The sequence below is a fragment of the Lepidochelys kempii genome, chromosome 7, assembly GCF_965140265.1.
Source record: "Lepidochelys kempii isolate rLepKem1 chromosome 7, rLepKem1.hap2, whole genome shotgun sequence".
In the NCBI taxonomy this organism is placed as follows: domain Eukaryota; kingdom Metazoa; phylum Chordata; order Testudines; family Cheloniidae; genus Lepidochelys; species Lepidochelys kempii.
The window spans coordinates 69,260,403-69,276,221 of NC_133262.1; the positions used below are offsets into that span (position 1 = coordinate 69,260,403).

General features: G+C 43.8%; 1 protein-coding gene across 6 annotated transcripts in view; it reads left to right on the plus strand.

The window, feature by feature from the left end:
* TSPAN14 (tetraspanin 14) overlaps positions 1-15,819 on the plus strand; it is a 79,037-nt gene that overhangs the window by 372 nt on the left and 62,846 nt on the right. For 2 of the 6 annotated variants that reach the window (XM_073353281.1, XM_073353285.1), the window contains exon 1: positions 5-236. The exons of 1 other annotated variant lie outside the window; for it this stretch is intronic. The gene's annotated coding sequence lies outside the window, so the exon portion shown is untranslated. Of the gene's footprint in view, positions 1-4; positions 237-5,469; positions 5,634-15,819 lie in introns of those variants that run through there. 3 more of the 6 variants (XM_073353279.1, XM_073353283.1, XM_073353280.1) reach the window with 3 other exon arrangements.

Sequence of the window (15,819 nt, forward strand, 5' to 3'; positions counted from 1 at the left end):
AGTCTCGTTTCCTGTGCTGCTCTCGGCTGTGCACCGATCTTCCTTGTGTGCTGCCGTCATTGTGTCACTCTCTCTTAGGTGCTGTTGTTTCCTGGTCTTCGGCTCTTTACCGGCGTGGCTCTTTACAGTCGTTCTCACCAGCTAATTTCTCCCTGGGCTTTTTCTAAGAGTGATTCTCGTTCGTAGACCGGAGCAGGAGCAGCCCGATTGTTAACGCTACACCCAGCCTTCTGGTTGTAAGTCTTTCCTTCCTCTCTCTTGGGGATTTAGACAATGAATGAGAATGTTCTCTCTCGTTAGTCTGCAGAGCCTGTCGGGACTCAGTCCTATTGGGTTCCGGGAAGGGGGCGGGCACTCACACGGTTCATGTACATTAGCCTCAAATTTTGTAGTTGATCATGTTCGCTGGGGTGGGTTCGAAGAGCCCACGTGGAATTTATTTGTCACATAGTGAGAGAGTGTGTGCATGAGTCTGTCTTAGTTTATACCTTCACCTAAATAGGCGAGAGAAGAGATCTGCATAAAACTTCTAAAATGCTGAGCAGATTGAGGCTCAAGAGAAAAGAAGCTCAAGACGACAACCTTGAGAGGCTTCTCTGGGAGTTAAAGTTGTAGCAGGGCTTGCCTATGGTGGTTGAGATGCAATTAGTTCAACATGGGAGAAAGGTTTCAGACTAGCAGCCCTGTTAGTCTGTATTCACAAAAAGAAAAGGAGTACTAGTGGCACCTTAGAGCCTAAACAATTTATGGGAGAAAGTTTCCTGTAATCGTACCGTCGTTATTTAAGAAACAGGTCTGCCTGCACTGTGAATACCCTTTAAACCATCCACGTTGAATTCTACAAGTCGTTTAATAATGATTTATTGAACTGACGGGGATGCTCTCACAACAATTTCTTTTAGTGTCTCTTCCCCCCTCCTTTCCACACGCACACAATTTTCTCAAAGCTCATAACAATGCAATTAAAGGGCATTGGTATATTGTATTATCTCATGGCTTCAATTGCAGCCTTCCCAGATGAGTAAAGCTCTGATCCTGCAACAGACTCCTGATGGAGCTCAATCGAAATCACCAGCCTATTTTGGCTTCTGTTAACAGTAATTAAAATGTGTCTGGGATTCCTATATCACCCAACTGCAAAGTTGTTAGATCTGATATTGCTAATCAGGATCCAACTGAGCCAGTACTTGAATGAGGAAGATAAGATGCTGCAGGAGGTGGTGGCATCGGTACACAGTTAACACTCTTCCCTCTGGTTCAATAACAAAATACTGCCAAGATGAGTTTGGATGAACTATCTTCCAGATGAATCAGAAAGTGGAGGTCCTGTCCACTTGAGGCCATTAAAAGGGCATCTTGCAGCAGTAGAATTAACATGTTCAGGTCCAATTGCAGTTTAATCAATTGCATTCTAACTAGCCCTTCCCCCTGCAATTTCAACTGAATATGCTATTACAGAGCACTGTTTAACAGTTGCTTTGTTCCACCTGGAGAGGTGAGTTGAGTAATACTCCTTCTTTAGACCTTGGTTACATGGGAAAGGGCCTTTTGGTATAACCAAAGGGTGTAAATGTAAACCTCTGTAGTTATGTTGGAATAACCTCTCTCTCCCATTATAGTATGAGTGCCCACCCCCCTTTTATTTTTTTTAGTCTTCATTAAGGAAGGGAGAACATAGAATCATCATAGAATATCAGGGTTGGAAGGGACCTCAGGAGGTCATCTAGTCCAACCCCCTGCTCAAAAGCAGGACCCATCCCCAATTAAATCATCCCAGCTAGGGCTTTGTCAAGCCTGACCTTAAAAACTTCTAAGGAAGGAGATTCCACCACCTCCCTAGGCAACGCATTCCAGTGTTTCACCACCCTCCTAGTGAAAAAGTTTTTCCTAATATCCAACCTAAACCTCCCCCACTGCAACTTGAGACCATAACTCCTTGTCCTGTCCTCTTCTACCACTGAGAATAGTCTAGAACCATCCTCTCTGGAACCACCTCTCAGGTAGTTGAAAGCAGCTATCAAATCCCCCCTCATTCTTCTCTTCCGCAGACTAAACAATCCCAGTTCCCTCAGCCTCTCCTCATAAGTCATGTGTTCCAGACCCCTAATCATTTTTGTTGTCCTTCGCTGGACTCTTTCCAATTTATCCACATCCTTCTTGTAGTGTGGGGCCCAAAACTGGACACAGTACTCCAGATGAGGCCTCACCAACGTCGAATAAAGGGGGACGATCATGTCCCTCGATCTGCTGGCTATGCCCCTACTTATACATCCCAAAACGCCATTGGCCTTCTTGGCAACCAGGGCACACTGCTGACTCAGGAGTACTTGTGGCACCTCAGAGACTAACAAATTTATTAGAAAAGCTTTTGTGGGCTACAGCCCACTTCATCGGATGCACAGAATGGAACATATAGTAAGAAGATATATACACACATACATATAAGTTGAAAGTTACCATACAAACTGTGAGAGGCTAATTAGTTAAGATGAGCTATTATCAGCAGGCAAAAAAAAATTTTGTAGTGATAATCAAGATGGCACATTTCGACAGTTGACAAGAAGGTGTGAGGATACTTAACTTAGGGAAATAGATTCAATAAGTGTAATGACCCAGCCATTCCCACTCTCTATTCAAACCCAAGTTAATGGTATCTAGTTTGCATATTAATTCAAGCTCAGCAGTATCTCCTTGGGGTCTGTTTCTGAAGCTTTTCAGTTGCAAAATTGCCACCCTTAAATCTTTTACTGAGTGGCTAGACAGGTTGAAGTGTTCTCCTACTGGTTTTTAAACGTTATGATTCCTGATGTCGTCTTTTGCGTAGAGACTGTCTGGTTTGGCCAATATACTTGGCAGAGGGGCATTGCTGGCACATGATGGCACATATCACATTAGTAGATGTGCAGGTGAACGAGCCTCTGATGGCATGACTAATGTGATGAGGTCCTATGATGGTGTCACTTGAATAAATATGTGGACAGAGTTGGCATTGGGCTTTGTTGGAAGGATAGGTTCCTGGGTTAGTGTTTTTGTTGGGTGGTGTGTGGTTGCTGGAGAGTATTTCTTTCAGGTCGGGCGGGGGGCGGTCTGTAAACAAGGAGTGTCCTGTCTCCCAAGATCTCTGAGAGTGAGGGATCATTTTTCAGGATAGGTTGTAAATCTTTGATGATGGAGAGGTTTTAGTTGGGGGGCCGAAGGTGACAGCTAGTGGCGTTCTGTTACTTTCTTTGTTGGGCCTGTCCTGTAGTAGGTGACTTCGGGGTACTTTTCTGGCTCTGTCAATCTGTTTTTTTTTTTTTCATTTCAGCAGGTGGGTATTGTAGTTTTAAGAACGCTTGATAGAGATCTTGTAGGTGTTTGTCTCTGTCTGAGGGATTGGAGCAAATGCGGTTGTATTTTAGAGCTTGGCTGTAGACAATGAACCATGTGGTGTGTCCTGGATGGAAGCTGGAGGTATGTAGGTAAGTATAGCGGTCAGTAGGTTTCCGGTTTAAGATAAACTCAGTAAAGTAACTCATACCATAAGTGCCCACATGAGAGCCATTCTAGTGTAACTGCAGAATTGGTGTAACTGGTAAAACTTTCCTATGTAGACAAGGAGTAGTAGAACTTTACTATCTTCAAAGTGCTGTGTGAACATGCCTAATCTAAGATTAAAGTTAAGCACATATTTAAGCACCTTGTTGATTCAATTGACTCCATTTGGAATCCTTCATGATGCTTATTTATTATTTTTATTACTATAGCACAGGGGTGGGCAAACTACAGCCTGGGGGCTGTATCTGGCCCTTCAGACGTGGGGGGCTTGCCCCACTCCACGCGTGCCATGGCCGCATGCAGCTCCTGGAAGCAGCGGCACGTCCCTGCTCTGGCCCCAAGCACCACTCTCGCTGTTTCCATTGGCCAGGAACCATGGGCAATGGGAGCTGCAGGGGTGGTACCTGCCGACAGGACAGCGCACAGAACCACCTGGCCACGCCTCCACGTAGGAGACTGGGACATGCTGCTGCTTCCGGGAGGTGCTTGAAGTAAGAGCTGCCTGGAGTCTACCCCTAACCCCCTCCCATGCCCCTCACTCTCTGCCCCAGCCCTGATCCCCCTCTGAACTCCTCGGTCCTAGCCTGGAGCACCCTCCTGCACCCCCAGCCCCTCATCCCCACCCCAGAGCCCACACCCTCAGCCGGAGCCCTTGCCCTCCCCCAACCCCCTGCCCCAGCCCAGAGCCCCTTCCTGCACCCTGAACTCCTCATTTCCAGCCCCACCCCAGATCCTGCACCCCCAGCTGGCAGCCTCACCCACTCCCACATCCCAAACCTATTTCGTGAGCATTCATGGCCCTCCATACAATTTCCCTACCCAGATGTGGTCCTCGGGCCAAAACATTTGCCCACCCCTGCTATAGCAACTAGGAGCCTCAGGCATGGACCAGGACCCCAGTGTGCTAGGTGCTGTACAGAAACAACCAAAAAGGCTGTCCATGTTGCAAAGAAGAAAAAATACTGTAAATAAAAGCTTGCACTCTGGTGGTGGGGGTGGGTAGGAGGGAGGGGATGGACAGTCAGGCCTTAGTGTCTCATGGGAGGGAAAAATTGATTCAGCACTGTAACATCTAGGCACTCTGCAACTCTTGTTTAAGTGATTAAAACTGGCAGTGCCTTAAAGCGATGAATATCTAAGAAAAATAATGAAAGCACAGAGTGTTTCTTGGAGATACAAAGTCACTCCTAAGCATTTATTTAGAGATGCAGCCTTTGGCTATCAGCACCAACCACTTGTGAATCCCCAGGCCGGGTCCAGTATTGATAGTGTGATCGTTACTAGTTCTAAGTAGCTAAGCATACAGACTAGCTTCAAGCGCTTGTGCATGGATGAGTGTGTGTGTCATTCTTGCTGTTTGTGTGAAGTTGGAGTTCTGTGTGGGGGAATTGTGGGAAAGCGTGGGCTGGGAATTTTAATCCATTCTGGGCCTCCTAATTGGGATAAAATGTGGCTGACCTTGTGGGGAGGAAGAGTGCTGCTGTTTTGTATTTTAACTCCTCTCTGTTGTCTTTAAAAACACATATCCAGGGCCCTTGCTGTCTCAGATTGGTGTTCTGTGATGTAGGGTTATCAACTCTGAAGAGAGTGTCTCGTGGGTGTGGTGTGTCAACCTAGTAATGGTATTAAAAGAAGCTCAGTTATTTTCATCTTGAGCAAACTATGCTGAAAACAACAGCAATGCTTTCCTAAGAAAATAGGAACACAACTTATTTTTTATTGAAACAGCATTTTCTTCTAAAGAACGGAACTTGTGTTTTAAAAATCTGGAAACAAATGTTTATAGCAGCATTGTTGTGGTGGTTCAGTGAGTAGTTTGAAGTACTTTATAAGTTTTCATTTTTTAAAACTAAGCCTGGAAACTTCCTGCGGGGTAGACATTGTATTATCTCATCTTAGGGTATGTCTGCACTACCCGCCGGATCACCAGGCGGCAATCCATCCAGCGGGGATTGATTTATCGCGACTAGACTAGACACGATAAATCGACCCCCGAGCGCTCTCCCCTTGACTCTTGGACTCCAGCACTGCAAGAGGTGCAGGCAGAGTCGATGGGGGAGCAGCAGCAGTCGACTCACCATGGTGAAGACACCACGGTAAGTTGATCCAAGTATGTTGACTTCAGCTACGTTGTTCACGTAGCTGAAGTTGTGTAACTTAGATTGATTTTCTCCCCCCACCCCTGTGTAGACCAGGGCTTACAGAGGAGGTGGCAGAAGCTCCTGGTGCCTGAATGCTGTACTCAAGATTCTGCAGCAAGTCAGTGGTGGAAATGTGAATCGAATCCAGGGGCCTGATTCTAGGTTACTCCCTGCTAGGGTTGCCAACCCTCCAGGATTGCCCTGGAGTCTCCAGGAATTAAGATTAATCTTTAATTAAAGATCATATCATGTAATGAAATCTCGAGGAATACATCCAACCAAAATTGGCAACCCTATTCCCTGCCTTTGCTTGAGGCAGGAATGAGAGTGGGCAAAGGTGGCTTAAAGTCACCTTTGAGCTCTTTATACTCTGGGGCTATGCAGTTGTCTGCCAAGCCCCTAATGAAAGTCAGAGCAAACTTGATACTGCTCTGTTCATGCTCTGCTTCCCATGGCCCCTGAAAAACTCAGAATAACTCCCCCCAGTTTAGGGTAGATTGGGATGGGAACAAGGTCATAAATCAGTACTGTCAAGGGGTCCGTTTGTGTGGGAGGTGACCACTCTAAGGCATCTTTCTGTGGCCAAAGAAGCATAATGCTAGACCAGACATCAATTTAGAGCATCTTCTCTGGGACTGAAGATTACAACTTTGCTGTGTTTTAATATAAGTCTGTAGCACAGGTATTTGGGATGCAGGAAGTTAAATAGCACACTTGCAGTGAATGAGCAATTGGGCAGCTACTCTTTTTAAGCAGTAGCTCAGTATGTAGTGATGTTGACGTGTTCCTTTAAGGGTGGTTAAATGTGGTCCATGGAGCCTTGAAAGGGGAGCAGTAGCCATCCTTTTTTCTGCAATCGCAGGGTAAAGATGACAAGGATTTTATTGCTTGGAGCCTTGACCACAGCAAACCTTTCCTATTCATCTATCAGGTTTTGCCTGAACAGCCTCAGGTGTTGCAAAGTTTGAGAACCCTTAGTTAGAACAGGTTGACTTTGTGTATGGTTCTGTGTTGTCTGGTTTTTGTCTTCAGTGTGAACTCTGCATGGTTTGAATGTTGGTCTCTGTTAGATCCTCTACTTTGTAACTGAACTCTTCTGCCACCAAACCACAGTTGGCGGGGGGGTAGATCAAAATGTGTGGTTTGTATACTTCTGGAACAACTAAGCTTTTTTTGCTCAGAGCCAAGAATGTGTCTACCCACAAGCTTATTTTCATGCCATCCTTCTGTGCATTGTAGGTTTTCTGGGCCAATACGTCTCAAAAAAAGGAGACTATGGTACCGTGCTCTCTGCTGGCATAAATTATGTGTTTAAGAGTACTTAACAGTGTATAATTCATTGATGCTGTGTTTACCTCTTTGTGACAAGTTGTTTCTGTGGAACCACTTTAGTGTGAGTTGTGTATATTCTTATCTATTGCTTCAGTTTTTATTATGAGGGGACACCTACTGGCCCTCTGACCTTCCGATCAGAACAAATAGACATACGCATGTGTTTTTTTGCTCTCTCAGCCCATAAAGGTAGAACAAGAGGCCTCCCTTGGAAAGCATCTGCCTCCATCAGTGCAGGCTCGATATTCTTCCACGTCCTCGTTTGCTATTGCTAGAACAGAACTGTTGGCAGATAAGTTGCTACGGATCATCCCAGGTTTTATAAGCCCACCTGGGTACGTTGAGTACTGCTGGATTTCAACAACTAGGGATAGCTGTGCTGCATGGGCAGGATGCCAAGGGATGACTGCTCCTCTCCTGCTCTTCATCAGCTGCTCCTGCTGAGGATGAGTCAAATGGAGGGAGCGTAGCAGCATGTGAGCTCTTCAGGTAATTTGATCTGGCCAAAGTGAGGATTTATCCGTCTCAAAGCTGGAAGCTCTCATCAGAGGGAACTTCAGGAGATGAGACTATTTTCTAGGAGTTTCAGTTATCAGTGTATTTATTACTCAAACTCTTTTGGCTCTTATCGACCTGACCTTATTTACAGCATCACCACTCGGAAAAAGCTCCAAATGGCTGCTCTGTGTAGGGGGAAAACAAGCCTCATTCTGCTTGATTGACTCATCATTTCAGCATTGCACCTGCATCTCACTGTCCAAATATACAACATATAGTTGGAAAATGAAGTTCAGATACAGCCCCAAGATGAAATGGCTCCAACACCTGTGCTTCCAGCAGGAAATGGAAACAAATAGCACTCCCTGTGTTTCCTATGCATTCGGAAGGCCCATGGTAGAACCCAGCTAGCAAGGTCTTCTTTTTCTTTTGGTTTCCTGCCCGCAGCCCTCCCTCTTTATCTTCCTCTTTCAGAAGCAAATAAGTGCTCTGTGCTGGGAATGAAGCTCATGCTGCCAAAAAACTGTGAATTCCCCCTTCTGATCAGCCTCTCCACAACCAAACATTGTTTCTGCTTGGAGAACAGCTTCTGTCCATCCTCATCCTTGAAGTGTCAAGGGCTGGAGCTTTTGGCAAAGCAGTGACTATTAGGTCGTCCTCGCCGTTTAATTACGGACTGAAAAGCCAGAGGCAAAGGTTTAAAGGTTCTATGTCTGATTCCTCTCATTGTTAACAGTAGGCATCTTGGAACTATTCCTCCAGTCACTCCAGGCATATTATTATTTGACTAAATGTCTCTGTCTTGCCTGTCTGATTTTGTGACTGAGAATATAAGTAAATAACGAATAATGGTAAAAATCTCTTTTGGTAAGAGCCTGATCCAAAGACCATTAAAGTTGGTTGGCAGTTTTGCTTCAACAATCATGGGCTTTGGCTCAGGCCCTAGCTGAGTCTAATTAAAAAATGGATTGATGGTGGACTGAATAGGGATTGGTACCATGGTCCTTTTAGTAGTTCATGTAGGGCTGCCAGCTTTCCAATTTTTCAAAACCAGACACTACAGATCCTGTTGCCTGCTCCACACTCCCCCGGGACTCGCCTGCAGAGAGGAGCTGGGAGGAACTGACGCGGCGCTTACCTGCCCAATTGGGGCACGGCAGGGTGGAGAGGGGGGTGTCAGTCTCAAAGTGAGGGGCCGGGGCAGTCGTGGCATGGCAGGGGTGAGGAACTGGGGCAATCAGGGTGGAGGGGGGTCTGTTTCCGGAGTGAAGGGCGGGAGAGAGCTGGGGTTTCAGGAAGTTGAGAAGACGGTACCTACCTCCTCTGCGGGAGCCGGTTCCGAAGCTTCTCTCCAGTCCAGCAGTAGCTGCTCTTCCTAACCTCCTGTGGTAAACAGACTTTTGATGTCTAGTCAGCAGTACTGACCAGAAACTGCCTGGGTCCCGTTTGGACCAGACTTTCTGGTTGAAAACTGGACAACACTAAGTTCATGCCTTTTCAAATGTGCAGTTTTCTGTGCCAGATTAAATACTTAATATCCTGTTTTTCCTAAATAATAGATGGGGTTTTATAGGTGTGGTGGGGTGTTTTTTGTTTTTGCTTTTGCTTTTTTAAAGTAACTTCTAAAGCAATAGGAAGTAGAATGAAGCACTACAGCTCTTCCCATTGGGGCAGCTGAATGCTGTGAATTATAGGAGAAGCACAATTATTTTTAATTATTTTTTTGGTCTGCTCTTGTCTTGATGCATATAATTAATTCTAAAAGCCAAAGCCTGACACCAGAAGCACCTGCGAGAGAAACTGGAAAATGGCATCACTTTGCCCAAGGTGCTGAACTTTGCATCTGAAGAAATGGAGTTTTTACCCATGAAAGCTTATGTTCAAATAAATCTGTTAGTCTTAAAGGTGCCACCGGACTCCTTGTTGTTTTTGTGGATACAGACTAACACGGCTTCTCCCCCCCCCCCCCGATACTTGCTGTGTGACAGTGTTTTTGCTGCTTGCCAAGGCATGTAGCTGATCTTCTTCATGCCCACTTTCTGTCTCTGACACCTGGCTGTTAAATTGTATTAGAGGAAGCAGTTAACCTCCAGGCAGGTCAGAGAATAGCCATGAAATCTTCACACAGACAGCATAATGATACTTACAGCTAGTGAATGGAAAAACAATAGCATAGAGTGGAAGTAGGATTACTGAAGGAACTGTCTAATTTGGAGCTACCACTTGGAAGTCTCATGTCGCAAGAGTAGGGTTAGACATTATACAGTATCAGTGAAATGCAGCTAGCTCTTAGAGGTCCCAGTTAGATGCTCTCCTCTGCCCATGAGGTACTGCTCAACAATGAGGGAAAGGGACTCTTGGGACTGGGGGTGGGGGGAAAAGGAGCCCTTGTCTTTCCAAAAGTCAGGACTTCAATTTTTAAGATCTCTTAAGACAGAAATGCTCTGCCTCTCATGCTTTCACAACTGGGCTGTACTTCCTTTGTCACCAGATATATCACCAGCCTGTCAGGACAGTAGTTTCAGCTGTCACTTCTCACTTTAAGGATGCTTGAAAAAAGAATTACCTCTCTGTTACAGGTACTGACTAGAAAGTTTTTATGTTGTAATTCATCCTTTGTGCCTTTCAAATTATTACAGATATGGGAGCGTCTCTCTTCTCACAATGGGTGACAAATATATAAGGCAAAATCTGCGTTTAAAGGAGCTCTGACATTCTTATCGAAATTGCTTTCCTGCCTTCATCAGTAGGAGGTAGGCTGTTGTTTCTTGGCATACTTCACAAGAGGTGGAAAGCTTGTCCTGATTCCCTGGGGAGAATAGGGAGTCCTAGTGAAACAATTGACAAAGTTTCTCATGACCCCGTCCCCACCCTTTGTGTGTGTTTGGGGGAGGGGGAGAAGAGCGAGACTGTCTGTCTGCCAGCTGTATCAGACTAGAGCAGCTTGTTTTTTGTCTTGCAGTGATGGGCCCTGAATAAACCTGGTCACCACACACATCTCCTCAAACTTGTGTGTCTTTCACAGTGCACGCTGGCTCACTTTATCTTGCCATTGGGGATATCCTGCATGACCAGCCAAAATTTTGCTCTTAGCTCAGCTGCGTGAGTTGTTCAGAAGCTGAGAATATGCCTTTTGGTCACTCTTTCTCATGGTCTCCACTGCTTTGTGTTTCAGGGCTCTCCTTGCTAGTTCTCTTTCAAAAGTCTTTCAAGCCCATCTCTTTATCAGAAAGGCTCAGTTGATAGGCAGAATAATTACCACATAGAGTTGTTGAGCTGTCTAAATGGCCACAAAGAGCCATTTTCTTTGTGATCCATGTGCTTAACTCTCATGAATTGCACGTAAAACAAGGTCCTTTCTGAGTGAGTTTTGAGTGCAACTCGGGACATACATTCCTTTGCAACCAGCTCTGAAATTTAAGCTTTGAATGGGCCAGAAACCTTATATGATTTGCTGAAATGGAAAGATCTTTGTCTTACAAGACAAAAATAAAATCAAACTCTTTCAGTGATGGAGCCCCACATGTCCCAGTAATATGGACATTACCTGGCAGATTATACTAAACAAATCACAAATGTAGCTGGCATTACATAGAAAAATGCATCCGTTTCTTGTCACAAGGTAGCTGATATTGGAAGAGGTTTTCTTTCTTAAATTTTGAAATTAACAGTATCCTGTTAACTTGTTACAATAGTAGGTTAAAAAACTTCTCAGTTTGAAGCACAATCCTTGGCCTGCCAAGGGCACAGTGTGTGACACAGACCCAAAATGAGAAATGTTTAAATAAATTAAAAAACAAAATCAGCAAACTTCAATGCTGCAAGATTCATTCCTTCTGTGTAAATAACAGTATTGAAAGTTGCATGTAAATAACCATAAATTGTAAAAGACAAGAGGATGCCAGTTAGTGTGGCATGTAGGTAACTTGGAGACTAAAATGAGTGGCATCCATTGACAAGGACAGTGAGGTATGGTTAACAGTGTTGGGCTTTTTAAAATTGGTGTTCCTTTAAAATTGGCAAAGAAAACTGCTCACTTCCTTCCTTGACTCCTTTAAAATACGAGACTTTATTGTACAATTCAACTAAAATCTTTAATATATTAAACAAAGAACCCCATCTCCTTCTTCCTGAAACTGAGACAGTCGGAAAAACTGGGCTCCCTCAACTGCCAAGTGCACATGGCTTTCTTGTTTATGGTCTTAACCTTCCTGTTTTCTTGTGCTGAAAGTTCAGTATCTGAATAAACAATATGTGATTCAGTGCAATGTGCAGACGCCTACCTTCCAGTGATTTACCACCATCCCTCTCATTTAACAGCCAGAAGGGTGTGGCTTTTAACCTAGCATCTGATAGTTCAGGCTGCCTTTTTATATAAGAACCTTGAGTTCTCTGAGAGCGTTGTCAGTGCTCAAAAGTACAAATAAAAAGTCACTTACAGCATGGCCGGGCACTGTCCTTTGGCCACACAGCTCAGTCAGTGCAACTCTGGACAAATCGCCATTGTTCTTCCAGGCCTGAGGATAGAGATACAGAAATACTTAATTTGGCTGACCTTTTTGTTACATATTAAAGGTTTGGAGCCAAATTCTGTTCTCATTATAGTGTAAATTGAGGGTATCACAGACTTTAAATGACCATACACTTGTGCAAATCTGGCATACCTGAGAACAGAACTTGGTGCCTGATGTTTCCCTTGCTTCTCACCTACTCTGGACTTAAACTCACTTCTTCTCCATTCTTCTGAGATGTGCCGCTATCTTGGACATCCTGTGTTTTCAGTCACACTTTCTATTAAGAGTATTGCCAACTCCAAACATGGAAGAATCATGGGACTAACTTAAAAATAGCAAGACTTAAAAATATTTTGGGATGGCTTTTATTTGCCTTTTGGCTTCTGATCCTTTCTGGCTCATGATTTTCAAGATTTTCTCCACAGCTACAAATTCTAGAAACTTTTTTTTCTTTAAACAAAACTGAGATCCTTTGCTTAAAGCCCCGGTTCCTGCCAAATATTGTGTGACTTGCAATTAAAATGGACCACAGAGAATGTATTGGAAGATTCATCTGGAGGGAAGGAAAAGGGATCTCCACTGGACATGCCTGAGCTCAGCCCAATCCTTGAGAACATCAAACCGATCCAGAGAAGAGGCACGCAATCCCTGCAGTGGGGACTCATTGTTAGAGAATGGACAATACATTCTGCAGGTGACAAAAGAACAGCAGGACTCTGTGCAGTCTCTTAAAGGTTGGATGGGATTTTGAAGACTTCAATCAAGGATCCATTTGGCTATACATATTATTACAAAAGGTGTTGCCTCAGAAGACACTTCAGGGGTCTTGTAAGAGAGTTGAAGGAGGGGGAAATACAGATGATCTTCTCAAAGTTTCTTCCTGTTACAAGAGCAAGAGAAGACAGGCAACAGAAGATATTGGAGATAAGCATTGTAGAATAGAGGGTTTCTGTTTTGTGATTTATGCTTGGACTGTGTGGGTTTGAAAGGTGTAGCTTTAACTCGTCAGATGCCAAGTAACCTTTGTTTTAAAAATATTTAGTTTGGAGAAAGAAGAAATGCTAGGCCAGCTCTTCTTAGCTGTTGCCAACTTAAGAGTGGCTTCCACTATTTAATCACAAGCTTTCTTTTACCTACTTTAGGGGACACCAAAATCAAGACCAAGCAAAATAATCACAATTAGTAACCAGGGCTATTTTATTAAAGAAAGGAAAAGGAAACATTTAAAAACACATGAGACACTAGTTACTTTGGTTTTTGTTTATGAAGAGGAGTGCACACCTCAGAGGTGCTCACTCTCAAGGGTGTAACCTCTGTTAAAAACTCTCCACAGACCCGCATACAGAAGAGATTGTAACCAAAGTATATTGTTTCCCAAAATTATTGTGAATCCATTCTTTAGTATATCCTTAGATACCGAGGAATGTTTATATGGGCAACAGAACTTCATTTCAGGGTAGATGGACCTGTTTGGTCATTAATGTCTAACCACTCAGCTTAAAGTTGGCAAAGTAAGCAATCTTAATTACATCAACCAAAGTGAATACTTAAATCAGTTGCTTAGAAGCCTTTTAAGGAGCTGTCTTGGGACAGGCAAATTAGCCAGTATTAGGAATCATACATCCGATTAAATTCCATTATTCCTCCGCTCTACTCACTTTTCCACGAATACATTATCTAACCACTTGGTGATTAACAGGAGTAACTGTCTTTTTAAGTTACAACAGCATTTCAAAATTCCAACAGTTACCACAGGAGTTTTAAATCTAATCTACTGGCAGTGCCTTAAGTAACTTCCTCTCCCCAATCCATGTTGAAAGTGTGTGTGTGTTTTTTTTTTTTGTTTGTTTTTTTTTTTTTGTGTGTGTGTGTGTGTAGTTTTTTTTTTTGTTTGGGTTGGTTTTGTCTTGAGTGTTCTGTTTTTCTTGTCTGTGGCAACTTGCCTGTAGAAATGGACAGGATGTTCTGTGAAGTGCTTCCTGTTACTGTGCTTAGACAGCATATGAGTGTAGGATGCTCACTTCAGAGTCTTTTTATATATATAATAATATATAAAATACCTTTTTCTTATTTTAATGAAATTATAGGAAAACCTATCTGTTTCATGCTCGTTTAGATTCAAATTGATTGCTGTCACTCTGTTTGCTTAGGTGACACTTTCAGCTCCTGAATATACAATCTGTTTAATGCAGTGGTTCTTAACCTTTACTGCAGCCTGCATCCCTTTGGTTCTCAAAATATGTTCTCGCACCCCTTATCAAAAATTGTTGAAGTAGGTCAGTTCTTTAAACCTAGATATATTTTTGTTTGTATATTACAGTAATAGTTAAAAATGTATAATGTTAATAAATACATAGGTTTGATGAAACAAAGGAGTTGTACTTATGTGCGGGTGCTTAATTTGTGTTTTCGATGATTTACCTTCTAAAAAAATCTGGCGTATCTCACACCCCGATAGGGTGCGTGCACCCCAGGTTACAAACCACTGGTTTAATGAATATGCAACGTTTCTTTAATTGCTTCCATTCTTCTTGTGGCAGGAAAGCTTTTTTTTTAATCCAGTACACTTTCCGACTTTTATTTTATTTTTTTATTAGAGTTTGACAGGAAATTCTGGTTTTGAAAGATCCAGAGATTCCTGTTTTTCTGCATGAGGCCAACTGAGCTGACTGCCTCAGGTGCCAGACTGTGGGGGGGACACCACTAGGACCCAGAGTGTAGAAAATTGTCTTCTGCTGGTGCATATGTATTCTCTCTGCTTTAGATATACAGAGATGGTGGAGTGCTGTGTTGGAGGAAGGAGGGCACAAGAGACTTAACAGGCAGGCAGGAGAAAAGGTTAGAGGGAATAACACAAAGCACCAGGAGCTGCAGGGGGAGAGAGGAGAAGGAGCCTCTTATGTACCTCTCTAGCACCCCAGGAGCCTGGACGATTAACACCAGCTTTTCAGGGAGCTTCCTGTTTCCTGCTGTTTCCCTGAACCCACCTGAGGAGAACAGGCAGTCAGCTGAAGTAGTAAGAACAAATTAGGCCCTTAAGACGCTGATCTCTTCCCTCACTCAGGCCCTGCTACCAGCCTGCTTATTTTTCCCCTTCAATTGCATGTTGAGAGCCACTCTAGCTGGCCCAGAACAGCAGTCATGAGTGAAAAAAGAAAATGCCCCTCTGGGGCAGCATTAAGAAAAAGAAAGCAAGCAAAGGAAGCTTTCCTATCCAAGCAGGAAGGAGCTCTCCTGAGATACATAGCCACAAATGTTCACGGTGAGCCTTCCAGCCCTGGTGAGGAGATGCCAGATCTTCCAGTTAGTCAGAGTGCAGGTGACCTGGCAGCTACTGCAGCATCCATATCTCCATCTCAAATGGATGTAACCATGCACATTCCTGAAGAAAAGTGTAGATCAGAGAAGAGTGTGGTGGAGGCACAAGAAACAGCTGCTGCTGAGTTTAGTTCCTTAAGTGTAGATGATCCAGGACTTTGGACCCACTTGAGCAGGAGCCTGAGGGACTTCCTTGTACTGCATAGGACACAGCAAGTGAAAAGCTTCATGTTCCCCAAAGACAATGAAAATAGACATTTCCATCCAACACATTACTGGTGTGAAATCCCCAATGGTGACAAAGTGGAGAGGCCATGGCTTATGTACTCAAAAACCCAGAATGCCGCATAGTGTTTTTGTTGCAAACTCTTCCAGTTTAATGTTCCAGCCACATTGGGTTCTACAGGAACAAAGGACTGGAAAAATCTGGCTAGAAATCTGGCATGCCATGAGAAGGCAGCAAATCACCAGAGAGCATT